A 12910-nucleotide genomic window follows, 5' to 3' on the forward strand; every position below is an offset into this window, starting at 1 on the left:
TCTCTCTCCCTTTTGCTTGTTTAATGTTTAAATTACTTTCTTCTTTGCTTGTTTAGGAGAGGAAACGAGAGAGTAAGAGAGAGGGAGAGTGAGAGGGAGAGGGAGAGGGAGAGAGAGAGAAAGAGAAAGAGAAAGAGAAATAGAGGGAGAGGGAGAGGGAGGGGGAGGAAATAGGAGAGGGAGAGAAAGAGAAAGAGAGGGAGAAGGAGGGAGAGTGCATTCTCTCTCTCCCTCCCTCTCCCTTTTGCTTGTTTAATGTTTGAATCACTTTATTTTTTGCTTGTTTAGGAGAGGAAATGAGAGAGAAAGAGAGTGAGAGGGAGAGGAAGGGGAAGGAAATGAGAGGGATAGAAAGAGAAAGAGAGGGAGAGTGCATTGTATCTCTCCCTCTCCCTTTTGCTTGGAGGATGTTTAAATCACTTTATTTTTTGCTTGTTTAGGAAATGAGAGAGAAAGAGAGATAGAGAGGGAGAGGGAGAAAAAGAGAAAGAGAGGGAGAGGGAGAGGAAGAGGGAGAGGGAGGGGGAGGGGAAGGAAATGAGAGAGGGAGAGAAAGAGGGAGGGGGAGGGAGAGGGAGCGAGGGAGAGGGAGAGGGAGAAAGAGGGAGGGAGAGTGAGAGGGAGGGGGAGGGAGGAAATGAGAGAGGGAGAGAAAGAGAACGAGAGGGACAGGGAGAGGGTGAGAGAAAGAGAGGAACAGAGGGAGAGGGAGAGAAAGAGAGGGAGAGGGAAGGGAAGGAAATTTAAGATAATATACGTATTGATAATGGTATGCAATGTGCTTTGCATACGGCCACGTACTTCATCAAAATGAACCCAAAATTATTGTTATAGAAGAAGAAACCCTTAAATTGAGTATAGGATAATTTCTCTCAGGTCTTATGACTATGAGTAGAATTGATTGAAATAAATTTTATTACTATAGTTATAAAATTCCATGGATGGGGCGCATTAATTTTAAAATGGATTACTTATACTCAAAGCCGAGATATAACAAAAAATTATCTACCGGGACAAACAAATCGTTGAGCATGATACAAGGCCGAGATATAACATCGGAAAATCTCTCGACTACTATATACAATGCGAGGTTTATGGTCAACTTGCAACTTGACGTACATCTCCATAAAGCTATCCATTTAAGCCTCGTTTGCTGTAATGTAGATAAGATGGCAAACGAAGAAGGTCCTATTGTTCAAGACCGCGAGTCGTATCTTAATCAGCGTGTCCCATGTCCTTGCTCTCAATGCAAGTTGGCAATTAGACGAAAACGCCGATTGTCTATAAAACACGTACGACGATTTGGCGAGTTTCAATCTGAGATCATTGATCAGGCGATTGCAGACTTTCAGCAAACGATAATTTGAAGTTAGCATTTTTCATGCATTGTACTCTCAAGCTAATTGAAAACCATACACAATAAGATTGGGTCTTGTTGGCAAATTTTGTATCCAGGGGGGTGATGTCTCGACCCAAGGGGGAGTGCACCCTTTGCGGCCAAATAGAAGAGTTCGTGGACGTGCGATGGATGGATTGCAGGAGCCAATCGACCACTCGCAAGGCCCATCTATACCGTCAATGCCAGAGGAGACAGACAACCTTCCCGACTTGCCTACAATCTTGGAGCCTGAGATGGAGGCAATGATCGATGCATTGATTCCCATGGATGTTGAGACATCTGACCCGCTTAGAGAGGAAGCATCCATACCATTATATGATGGGTTTCGAGTATCTCGGTTGAAGACATTGCTTGCACTCTTAAGTGTGCAAGCAAAATACGGTTGGAGCGATACGAGTGTGACTGAGTTATTCAGGTACCTTGCACACAGACTTCATTGTTTTTTTTTTAAAACAGTATTATTGCAAACATGGATGGATTTTTCAAGGTATTTTATGATTTTTTCAGGTTATTGAAATATCATATATTGCCACTTGCAAACACCATGCCTGAGTCCCATGATGATGCGCGACATGTTTTACGGAAGCTTGGCATGGACTACAATAACATCCATGCATGTATCAACGACTGCATATTGTTTCGAGATGAATATGAGACTATGGAGACATGCCCAAAGTGTGGTGCTCACAGGTATCGACAGGACTTGCAAGGGCAGACCATCCCTCAAAAAGTCCTCAGACACTTTCCGCTCATCCCCCGCATAAACCACATGTTTCGCACGTCTGCCATGGCAAGCTTGACAACGTGGCATGTGCAGAATAGGTCCACGGATGGAGTGCAACGAATATCAGCAGATTCGCGCACATGGAGCCACATTGACTCTACCTTCCCAGGCTTTGCGCGAGAGCCAAGGAATCTTCGGCTCGGTCTCGCCATGGATGGTGTGAACCCATTCGGTCTGCGCTCGACTTCTTACAGTGTGTGGCCTATAGTGCTTGTCAACTACAACATTCATCCATGGCTTTCTACGAAGAAAGGACATCTCATCCTTAGCTTGCTCGTCCCGGGCCGCTACAAAGTAAAAAATATGGACGTGTATCTTCGTCCATTAGTCGATGAGCTTAAGATTTTGTGGGAGGAGGGGGTCACGGTGCAAGATATGAGCAGGCGCGATGGTCGGCGGTCAGCCAACATTCGAGCCATTCTCATGTGGACGATGCATGACTTTCCGGGATTGGGAGAGTGCTCAGGTGAGCAGACCTTTGTTCTCGCCGGTAATATCTATATTTTATTTCATTCAATCAAGTATTCACTAGGTCGTGGATCGCCTTGCAGGTCTCGTTACCTCAGGTTATCATGCATGTCCATTGTGTGGGCCACAGTTAGACTCCCGAAGGTCACGAACCATGAAGAAGATGGTATATCAAGGACACGCCGCTTTCTTGCCGCAGGATCATGAACTCAGGGAAGGTTTTCTTGGACGACCTCCAGCACGTATGAACGCTGCAAGCTGGTACGAGCTGAAAATGGTAAACCCGGATTCACATCCAAATGGAATGTGACGGTTCTCAGTTTTCTACGAGTTGCCATATTGGACCCACTTACAGGTCAACCACTTGTTGGATCCCATGCATATTTTCAAAAATGTGGGCAGCTTGCTATGGTACCACATCACAGGAAAGAGAGACACTATAGGGTCACGAATGGATTTAAAGGAGGTAGGTAAGATGGAGGCGCTTTGGCCGTTGTCGAGTGCTGAAGGGGGAGTGCAGCTTCCTCGTGCTCCCTGGGTTTTGTCTACCAAAGAAGAGCGCATTGTGAAGCAAGTAATCAAGTCTATCCGTACTCCGACGGGTATGATGTGTTCTCTCAGGTCCGCATTTTCTAAAGATGACCAGATTTTTGGGCTAAAATCCCATGATTGGCATAAGATACGTCAGGTTTGTGAACATAATGGATTTTAATTAGCGTGGACATTTTGAAATTTGAAAAGTGACCATTATTCTTAATGCTTTCTCATTTGTGGCAGTTTGTCCTACCGATCGCGATCGCGGGATGCCTAACTCCAGAAATTCGCGGGGCCATTTACAAGCTGTCGACTTTGGTGCAATGGATCTCACAGAAAGAGAGTATACGATCAAAGCGATGTTCCAGGCATAGATGAAGAAAATATGCAAATAGAGGGATCGAAATTACAAGGGGTGGAGGCCACCGCAAGCTTGGAGCCCGCATCGGCTAACAATGATGGAAATACAGAAGTCGTAGAATTTTTTGAGAACGAGACAGACTCGTTATTTTGTGGTGACATGTCTATCGACCTTTCGATGTATGCAGAGTTGTGTCAGGAGATTAACATGGGACCATAGAATACTTCATTCTTGGAGAATTGTATTAGTCAATTCGTTGTTTAGATCTTCCATAAAGGTAGATAAGATATGCATTTTAAGAGGGATTTTTCAAAAATGATTTTATTAATGTGCTTTTTATAGTTTAAATTGATTATTCTAACATTATTTTTTATCTGTGCAGGTATCGACATTTTCAGGATGAGTCGAGGGATGAGCGATGAGGAGTTTCAGGAGATGATGGCACGTATGTCTCCAGATAAGCTGGCGAGATTCAGAGAGATAGCAGATCAGAAGTTGTCTCGTTCTTCGTTAGGGCGCTCTGCTAGATCAGCATCGGCGCGATCAGATGCTTCAGCTTCGAGCAGACGATCTCGACGCTCGCGACTTGGGCCAGAGGGAGGGACTGTGACTGCAGGAGGATCAGGGGGGTGCTGCTGTGGAGACACGGACGCGGTGTCTCCGTCTCGTCGTTCAGCTCGAGCTCGATCACCTCCAGGATTTGTCACACCTGTGGGGACGTCCACTCCAGTTACTCCGGCTTTTGCACAGCCGTCGGCAGATGTCACGCCTTTTGGTGGCACTCCTTTTGGTGGCACACCCTCTGGTGGCACACCTTTGTGTGGCACTCCGGGAGAGGGTACCCCCGTCGGTACACCGGATGCTCAGGGGTCTCCTGGATATGCCCAGGAGCGTGGACGGAGATGGGAGAGGGCCCATACAAGGCACACTCCTAGGGATTATGGATACCTAGTGGATGGCAGGTCAGGAGCCATCATCATGAATGATGAGGGGAGGAGGGTGATGGCTCGCATGAGGGAGTTGTGCCAACAAGTTTTTCGGCACAATGTCTTGGATCATTGGAGGAACATACCGGAGGGGAGCAAGGAGTACATAGTAGCATCCTTGCACAAGGAGTTCCCGGTGCCAGCGGCAGTGGATAGATTCTCTACGGGCTGGATGATGGATTGCATCCGTGCATACATGTCACATAGACGATCCGACGCACGCAAGGCAATCAAGAGTGGGGCTCCAAAGCCCGAGTGGTTAGATGCAGACGACTGGCACCGACTGAGGGAGGAGGCTACAAATTCGCCAGGACGTTGGAGTCAGCAGCGGGAGGCGGCGAGGGCACGAATCGAGGCCGGATCGGTACATCATCTTGGGAGTGGTTGCCACAGGACATATTTGGAGGACTTTGTAAGATTCTCTTTTGTTTTGCTTATTTGTTTTTTTGAGATATTCTTTGTACTGACAATCATGTTTCTAACAGTTAGCATTTTGTTTTCTTTGCAGCACTCCATTACAAATCGCGATCCGCAAGGCCTTGAGACTCGATATGCGGAGAGGCACCGTCTCAGATCATTGATCGACCGATTGTATAGACGCGGTGGCCCAATAAGTCACTCATCTTTCTTGTCCGTAGTTACCATGAGATATTTGAATGCATTATTGTATGGTGGATTGATATGTTGTTTCTTTTTCTGCAGAATTCGTTTGATGCTCCTTTACAGCGGGAAGAGCTTTCGGGGGATGACGATTTGTAGCTTGCCCTTGGATCCTTAGAGCTCACATACCTTTAGTTTTTAGTCGCCCGATCTATGTAGACATTTTCTATGTATTAGTAATATTGTTTTATGATTGTACCAATCGCATTTTATGCGATATCATGTATTTATTTCATCCATCAGTTTTATGATTTCAGTATACATTATTTTTGTTTGCAAACGCTTTGTATGAAGCAGTGCAGAAACTATTTTGTATGGCTCTCATACAGCACACAGTGCTATATGTGGCAGGGTAGCTTGCTGCCCTGCCACAAATTTTTTTTTTCTCTGTTACCGTCGCTATTTGCATCGCAAATTTTATTGCACGCGTCGCTATTGTCGTCGCTATCAGCGTCGCAAATTCTCTGTACCGTCGCTATTTACGTCGCAAATGCGACGTATATAGCGACGCATATAATTTGCGACGCATATAGCGACGGTTATAGCAACGATTCTATGGCGTCGTCAATAACGACGCTTTTTGCGACGACGGGGGCAAATTTTGTTGTTTGTATTTTCGTCGCTTTAAACGTCGCTATAAGGTCTATATCTTGTAGTGCAAGTAGTTTTTTGGTTCTTATTGGAAGAAGTCTTTTGTAGGTATGGTTGTGTTCGTAAGGTGGTTGCAAATAGAGGAGAATTGGATGCACATGAGACACGTGACTTCTTTTCATGATTGGGTATCAAGATTGCTTTCACTTTAGCCTACAATCCTAAAGAAAATGGCAAAAGTGAAAGAGGCTCGAGTAAGTTACTCATGAATATATGTGTGCATCACATGAGTTCAAAATAAGGTATTTTAAAAATATTATTTTTATAACATTTTTACATACGAAAGGGTGTAATATAAAGGGGTTATTTACAGATTGATTTGAGAAGGATTATGTTTTATTTTTAAAAAAACTGATAAGGATTTTTATAAATAGGCCTTAAACGCACATAATGTAGAGGATATACATATCGTAACTTCCTCGAGGAAAGAGATCATTGGCCTATCATTAAGACATTAGCAAACTCATGCAAGGGCAGGATGAAAGAGTGGCCAAGAATGTTACCCTTCGCTTTATAGGTTAATATGACCACTCATAGTGTAGTTATAGGGTATATGCCTACTAAATTAATGTATGGCAATCATACCTATTGAGAAGACTATTGCTACTTGGAGTGTTCTACGATGGGAAGAGTGTTTTAATAGAGAAGAGTTCCTGGTCCTATACATTAGACAATTAGAAAGAAGGCCTGAAGACATTGAGATGGCCAGGAAAATGCTAAAGAGTATGAGGATCAAGAACAAGAAGAGGTTTGACAAGTGACACAGGCTTCGACCATGAGCTGTACAAGAAGTGGATTGGGTGCTTGTTTATGACAGTAGCTTGGAAAATTAGCATAGTGCTAGTTGAAAGATGGAAAAGTGGTGGTTTGGTCCATATGTGGTAAGGTTTGTTTTTTACTATGCTACCTATGCATTAAATGAGATAGATGGGACAACTCTAAGGATTCTAGTGGGTGGCTGGAAAACGTATCAAGCTCTTTAAATGTAGAGAGTCTTCAGCATATGAGTTGAAGGAGTTGGATACTAAGCATGCACATGAGAATATGGAAAAACAAGTGGTAGAAGATGAAGACATTGACATGGCAAAGTATATTTCTTCTAACATTGCAAATCCATAAGAAATTGGCACATGTAAAATGATATGCAGGTTAAGAGGGGGTGGATGTCCTGCCTCTACGTGAGCACAATGTAAAAAGCTCTAGAGTATATCATCATTCGTATTTCTTATTGATCTAGACAGTCAATGCTATATTAGTCATTAGTGTCAGTGTCCATAGTGTGGATGGTTCAAATAAAATTTTGGACAAGTTTAGTCTATTTTTTAGATAATACTTCTTGTAAATATCTAAAAGATGTAGACAACTTCTAGAAGAGGATGACATGTAAAAAAAACAAGTGGCTTTTAGCCATTTTAGGGGGATTTTATGCAAAAAGAAGGATTGGCAAAATTGCACGATACATGATCATAGTTTATAGGTAGCAAAACATCACACTGAAAAAGTGGAAGAAGGAGTGATCTGGGAGAATTTTGACTAGGTATCTTGGTATCTTACCCGGCTTTTGGAGCCAATGGAAGCATCAGATTGGCAGTTTGGGCAACAGAGAAAAAGCTATTGTCTAATGTATGTCTTTTATCTACAATGGATTTATCTTCTCAAGATGCATAAATAAATTAAAATGCTTCACCTCTATGAGTATTCTTCTATATCATCTATTTATTTAAACCCCTTCTCTTTTGTCTACTCCTCTCTATGAATCTCCTTTCACCCTATTGTCTCTCACCTCCATGGTAGACTTTTGACCCCAAACGCTCTAATAATGTGGCATGTGCAGCATAGATCCATAGATAGAGTCAAACAAATATTAGCAAATTCACATGTATGGAGCCACATTGACTCCACCTTTCTAGGCTTTGCACGAGAGCCAAGGGACCCAGTCTTGCTATGGATGGTATGAATCCATTTAGTCTCCGCTCAATTTCTTACTGTGTGTGGCATGTATTCCTTGTTAACTATAATATCCCGCCATGGGTTTTCTACAGAGAAAGAATATCCGATTCTTAGCTTTTCTCATTCTTAGGTGTTACAAAGTAAATAACATAGACATCTACTGCCATCCATCAATCGATGAGCTTTAGATTTTGTGGGGGGGGAGAGGGTTATTATAGGAGACATGAGCAAGCACGATGGTTAACAGTGGGCCAATATACAAGCCATTCTCATATGGATCATATATGATTTTCCTTAATTCGAGTGTTCTCCATTTTCATTTTAGTGATATCTAACATAGCTCATTCAAGTGTGTGTTGATTAAATAAGGGTGTTGTGACAAGTCTCATTACCTTAGGTTATCATACATGTCTATTGTGTGGGCCATAGTTAGACTCCCAAAGGACACAAACCATGAAGAATATGCTATATCAAGGATATACCACTTTCTTGCCACAGGATCATAAACTTAGGGAAGGTTTTCTTGGATGACCTCTAGCACGAATGAATGCCCAAAGGTTGTACGAGTTGAAAATGATCCACAAGGAGTCACATCCAAATGGAATGCGATGGTTCTCAGTTTCTACGAGTTGCCATATTGAACCCACTTACAGATCAACCATTTGTTGAATCCCATGAATATATTTTCAAGAATATGGGCAGCTTATTATGGGACCATATCAAAGGAAAGAGACAGACTGTAGGGGCATGAATGGATTTGAAGTAGACAAGACGGAGGTGCTTTGGCCATAGTTAAGCATTGATGGTCGCTTACAACTACCACACGCTCCTTGGGTTCTATCCACTAAAGAAGAGCATATTGTGAAGCAAATTATTAAGTCTATTTGCACCCTGATGGGTATGATGTGCTCCCTAAGGTCCGCTTTCTCTTAAATATGACTAGTTATCCCATGATTCGCATAAAATATATCAGGTTTTTCTTGACCTCCTTGGTTGCAAGTAGCCTGTATTTTTTTCTATTTAGTATCTACTCAGTATATTTGTAATGCTTCTTTATTTGTGGAAGTTTGCACTATTGATCACGATTATTGCAAGATTCCTAACTCTAGAAATACATTAGGTGATTTATAGATTATCAAATTTAGTGTAATATATCTTATAGAAGGAGATCAAGACATCCTCTATTGAATCTACAAGGCAAGAAGTGGTGGAGATGGTCTATCTCTTTGAGAAGTAACTACCCACCAATATCTTCACAATACAAACTCATCTCCTATTGCATCTCGTAGATAAAGTGGAGATTGCGGGACTGGTCCATACTACACAATGGATATTCTTCTTGGAGTGCTTCATGACAACCCTAAAGGGATTTGTGTGACAATGAACTTGGCTAAAAGGTATCATGACTGAATTTTGGCTAGTGTTAGATGCATTAGTGCATATTTCAGAGTAGCTACCAAAGGTGGATTCAGATGGTAGTATGCTATGGTTGCTAAAGGATGATGATAGATTGATTGGAGATGTGGTGCTTGAAAATGGAGTAGAAAAAAGGATAGATGCTACGATGGAGGAGAAAGTGAATTATTTTTTTATGTTGCATCATGCATCCATGGAGAAGTGGCTCGCTTAGTACGTGCAATCTAACAGTTCAATATCTTGAGAGCATGGAGGAGGAGATGCCCCAGCCTATGTTTATGTGGTGGTTACATGGAGCTTTGATTGTAGCTTTGGTTACATGGTTCATATTCATAGTAAAGATATCCCTTTCTTAATATCCTTACACCGTATATTTTTCTCAATTCTCATTGATATTTTGCAAAAAATCTCAAAAAAAATGTTTATTCTTCAAGAAGTGGAGTCAAATATATACTTTAATGTATATAATGCAATCTAGAGACTTACCCTTTTATTGTTAAGGTGAAAAACAAGTGATCTTGGCAATTCAATATCTTTATTTTATTAGTCCATTATCACTTGATGTAGTGTACATGCATTAGGGGAGTTTTGAGGTCTTGAAAATGCCTTTTAGGATGTGGAGAGAGAGTGCTCTAGACCAATAAGAGCAAAGCATCCATAATGGAACTTCTATTTTTAAAAAATTAAAAAATCATTTTACAAAAATATATAAATATGATAATATTACGAATTTGTATTTTTATTATGTATTTTTAGTCTCTTATATTCGTGATTATGACATCTTTTGTATTAATGGCATAGAGTCTCGGCTACTTTTATTTAATGATGTTTCTAGATTAATGATAATGACTGATGTAATCGAAATTCAAATTGGTGAAAAGCATGGCGCTCAGTTTTTTCCCTCCTTTCACATCCATATCAGTGTTTAACTCATTCCAAACTGATGGAAGATAGATTCCTACTATCATTAGCAAAGGTAGTTGGATCACCATGCAACAAGCAAAACGTGGAAAAAGGCAAAGACATGAGAGCTCGTTTATCTCTGCTTGGAAGGGCAAAATTCGAGATTTTAAGCTTGGAGCAAATAAGAATAGTATCAAAGAGGTACTAGTGCAACATGTGTTCATGCATAGAGAGTTGTGTTTGAAACCTAGATCTTCAAAGCTTCCAATGCATAGACCAAATTGTAAGAATTTGATTCTTAAAGTTTTTCCTTTCTTAAACATGGTTTAGGTTTTTCCATTATAATATTTGTTTGTCTTGTAGATGTCTATCCCTCTAATCTTGAGGAATGGCAACCAGTGGAATCTAGTATTGATGTTATTGATGTTATACATGGTTCAATTGGAGAAGAAATGTATAGAGGTAGAAAGAAGATAGAGCTTGCAGAGAATGGAATATTCTTCTATGACCATTCTTATGTTATTCCTATGCGGCGTTGCCAATGGGGATCAATAAAACTCCTTCCTTTGCCAGATTTTTCAAGCTTTGAGTGGCCTTTGCCAAGTCCAGCTACTAGTGATGGCTATAGATGTAAGATATTTTATGAGATCCAGAAAGCACTAAAATCTAATATCTCAAGTAGGCTAAGTAAAGTTACTTTATTTATGCCTATTAATATATTTATTGATTTCTTCTCTAATATGGAGATAAGAATAACAAAAACCATGCTTTCAATGAAGAGACTAACATATGATTATATCATACAATTTGTTGATGAAGGATGGGATACAAGGACATAAGGAAAAATTATATGTAAGATAGATCAAGACTCTATAGCTTGTAGATATATGATTGCTACTCAAAATTTTATCCTTAGCTTTTACTATAGTCGATGGCATTTTGTTGGTAGTAGTCTAGTTGCTTTAGACCAGAATCTTAATGATTTCAGCAAGGATCCTATTGTGGATCTTGATATTTGGTTCAACGAGGATATTATTGCAATCTTAAAGATCAGAAAATCATGTACGCTATATCAAGTGAGGATGGATTTACAAAATGAAGACATTGAACTACCATGCTCATTTGTATTCCAACTTAACAAGAAACGAGTAAGTTTTCACATCATATTATATCTACTTAGATGCATATCAAGATCTTACTTTCTAACTAACAAACATTTGTAATTTATTTTTTGCAGATATCGAAAAGGAGAGGAAATAAAATACACTGCAATGACATTTAAGAAAATATATCTTTACTATCAATATAAAATACATGTACAAATTTTGTAGCAGATGTCTATTTGCCATCTCTATGAGATATACAAGGGCTAAAGGGCAAATTTCTATATATGAAGGCCTACAAGGCGATATGGCAAAGCTATTTCTTTTTTGGAGAACTATCATTGCTAGGAGTCCTTTTGCCTTTCTTTGATGTCTTGGGTATGGAAGGTGTTGAAGCTGTGGATTTGCCTTCCGTGGTTATAGGCACCGCATCTCCTTCATGGTGCAAATCCCCACCAATCTCTATTGTTGGTTGTATACAATTGACCATCATATACTTCAAGAGCTTTGATCTGATGTACCAAACATGCTCAGATGTATAGCAATCCTTCGAAAACTGTCACACATTTATAGAAAAAAGAGTTTTAGTTCATTATTGTTCTTACAATAGACTATATTTTTATCATCAATGGACTATTTGCAATTAATATCTATCTTAAAGTTTAGCATCTTTCATATTACCTTTACATGTTTATCATCATTAAGATAAACAAAGTTAACCATTCTTCTAGCATTTGCAATCACCCTCTAGCCACAAGAATGACTATCATCCTGATGGGGACACTGCAACCACCAACACAAAGTAAAACTATAAAGAGGACGAATGGTAGTTCATAGAATAAACTCATGTTTCAATTATTTTAATGAATAACTTACTGCAACTTGTCTATATTGCATTGTTGCAAGCAAATTAGATGGCATAGGGGGTCTTTTCTCTAGCTCTTCAATTAATCTTTTGGCACCTCTGTATATAAAATATGTTGAAATTTAGAGTACTTACAAAAAAAGAATTAAAATATCAAGGAGCCCTTGGATAATATAACTTACAATTTAGCATTTCCATGGCTTCCTTTCATAGAGTTGATTAAAAAGCATTGCTTATCCACAAGGTCTATTGCAATCAAGCTCCAATGAGAACTAAAAGCAATCATATATCAACAAATTAGTAGGATAAAATCTCAAAAACTCTAATAGAATATTGAATCACTTACTTTTCATTATATGGAATTATAAGCAGCTCCAAAGTATTGAAGTCAATCAAATTGAGCCAATGCTCAATAAAACTTGCATCAAGCTCATTCCTCATAAAGAATGAGATAGATGGATCAAAAACCTCAATTTTTTATTGTATATCCAAAGAAAACTCATGCATTATACACCTAGAAAAGGCATAGCAATAGTGAGTATAAACAAGAAAAATCTTATTGCTAAAAAAATATCAAAAAGTATAAGTAATTATGGATGGACATACCTTAGGCCAGCAAGAATAAGACTGTCATTTACTTCTCTTCTTTTATCCTTAAGAATCTGAACACATGTGGCATCAAAGGAGATAACCTCAGTTCTTTTGCCTAAGTCACCAGGTAAGAAACAAAACACACTGAATCCTTTTGGATTAGCTGCTTCAAGAAGGGTGGCTAGCTCATTTTCAAAGGACTCTAGTTGCTCTATTTCCCTTTCTTCAACCCTTTGCCT

The sequence above is a fragment of the Lygodium microphyllum genome, chromosome 9 (assembly GCF_053477565.2).
Source record: "Lygodium microphyllum isolate KBCC chromosome 9, Lygodium_microphyllum_v1.1.10, whole genome shotgun sequence".
Taxonomy (NCBI): Eukaryota; Viridiplantae; Streptophyta; class Polypodiopsida; order Schizaeales; family Lygodiaceae; genus Lygodium; species Lygodium microphyllum.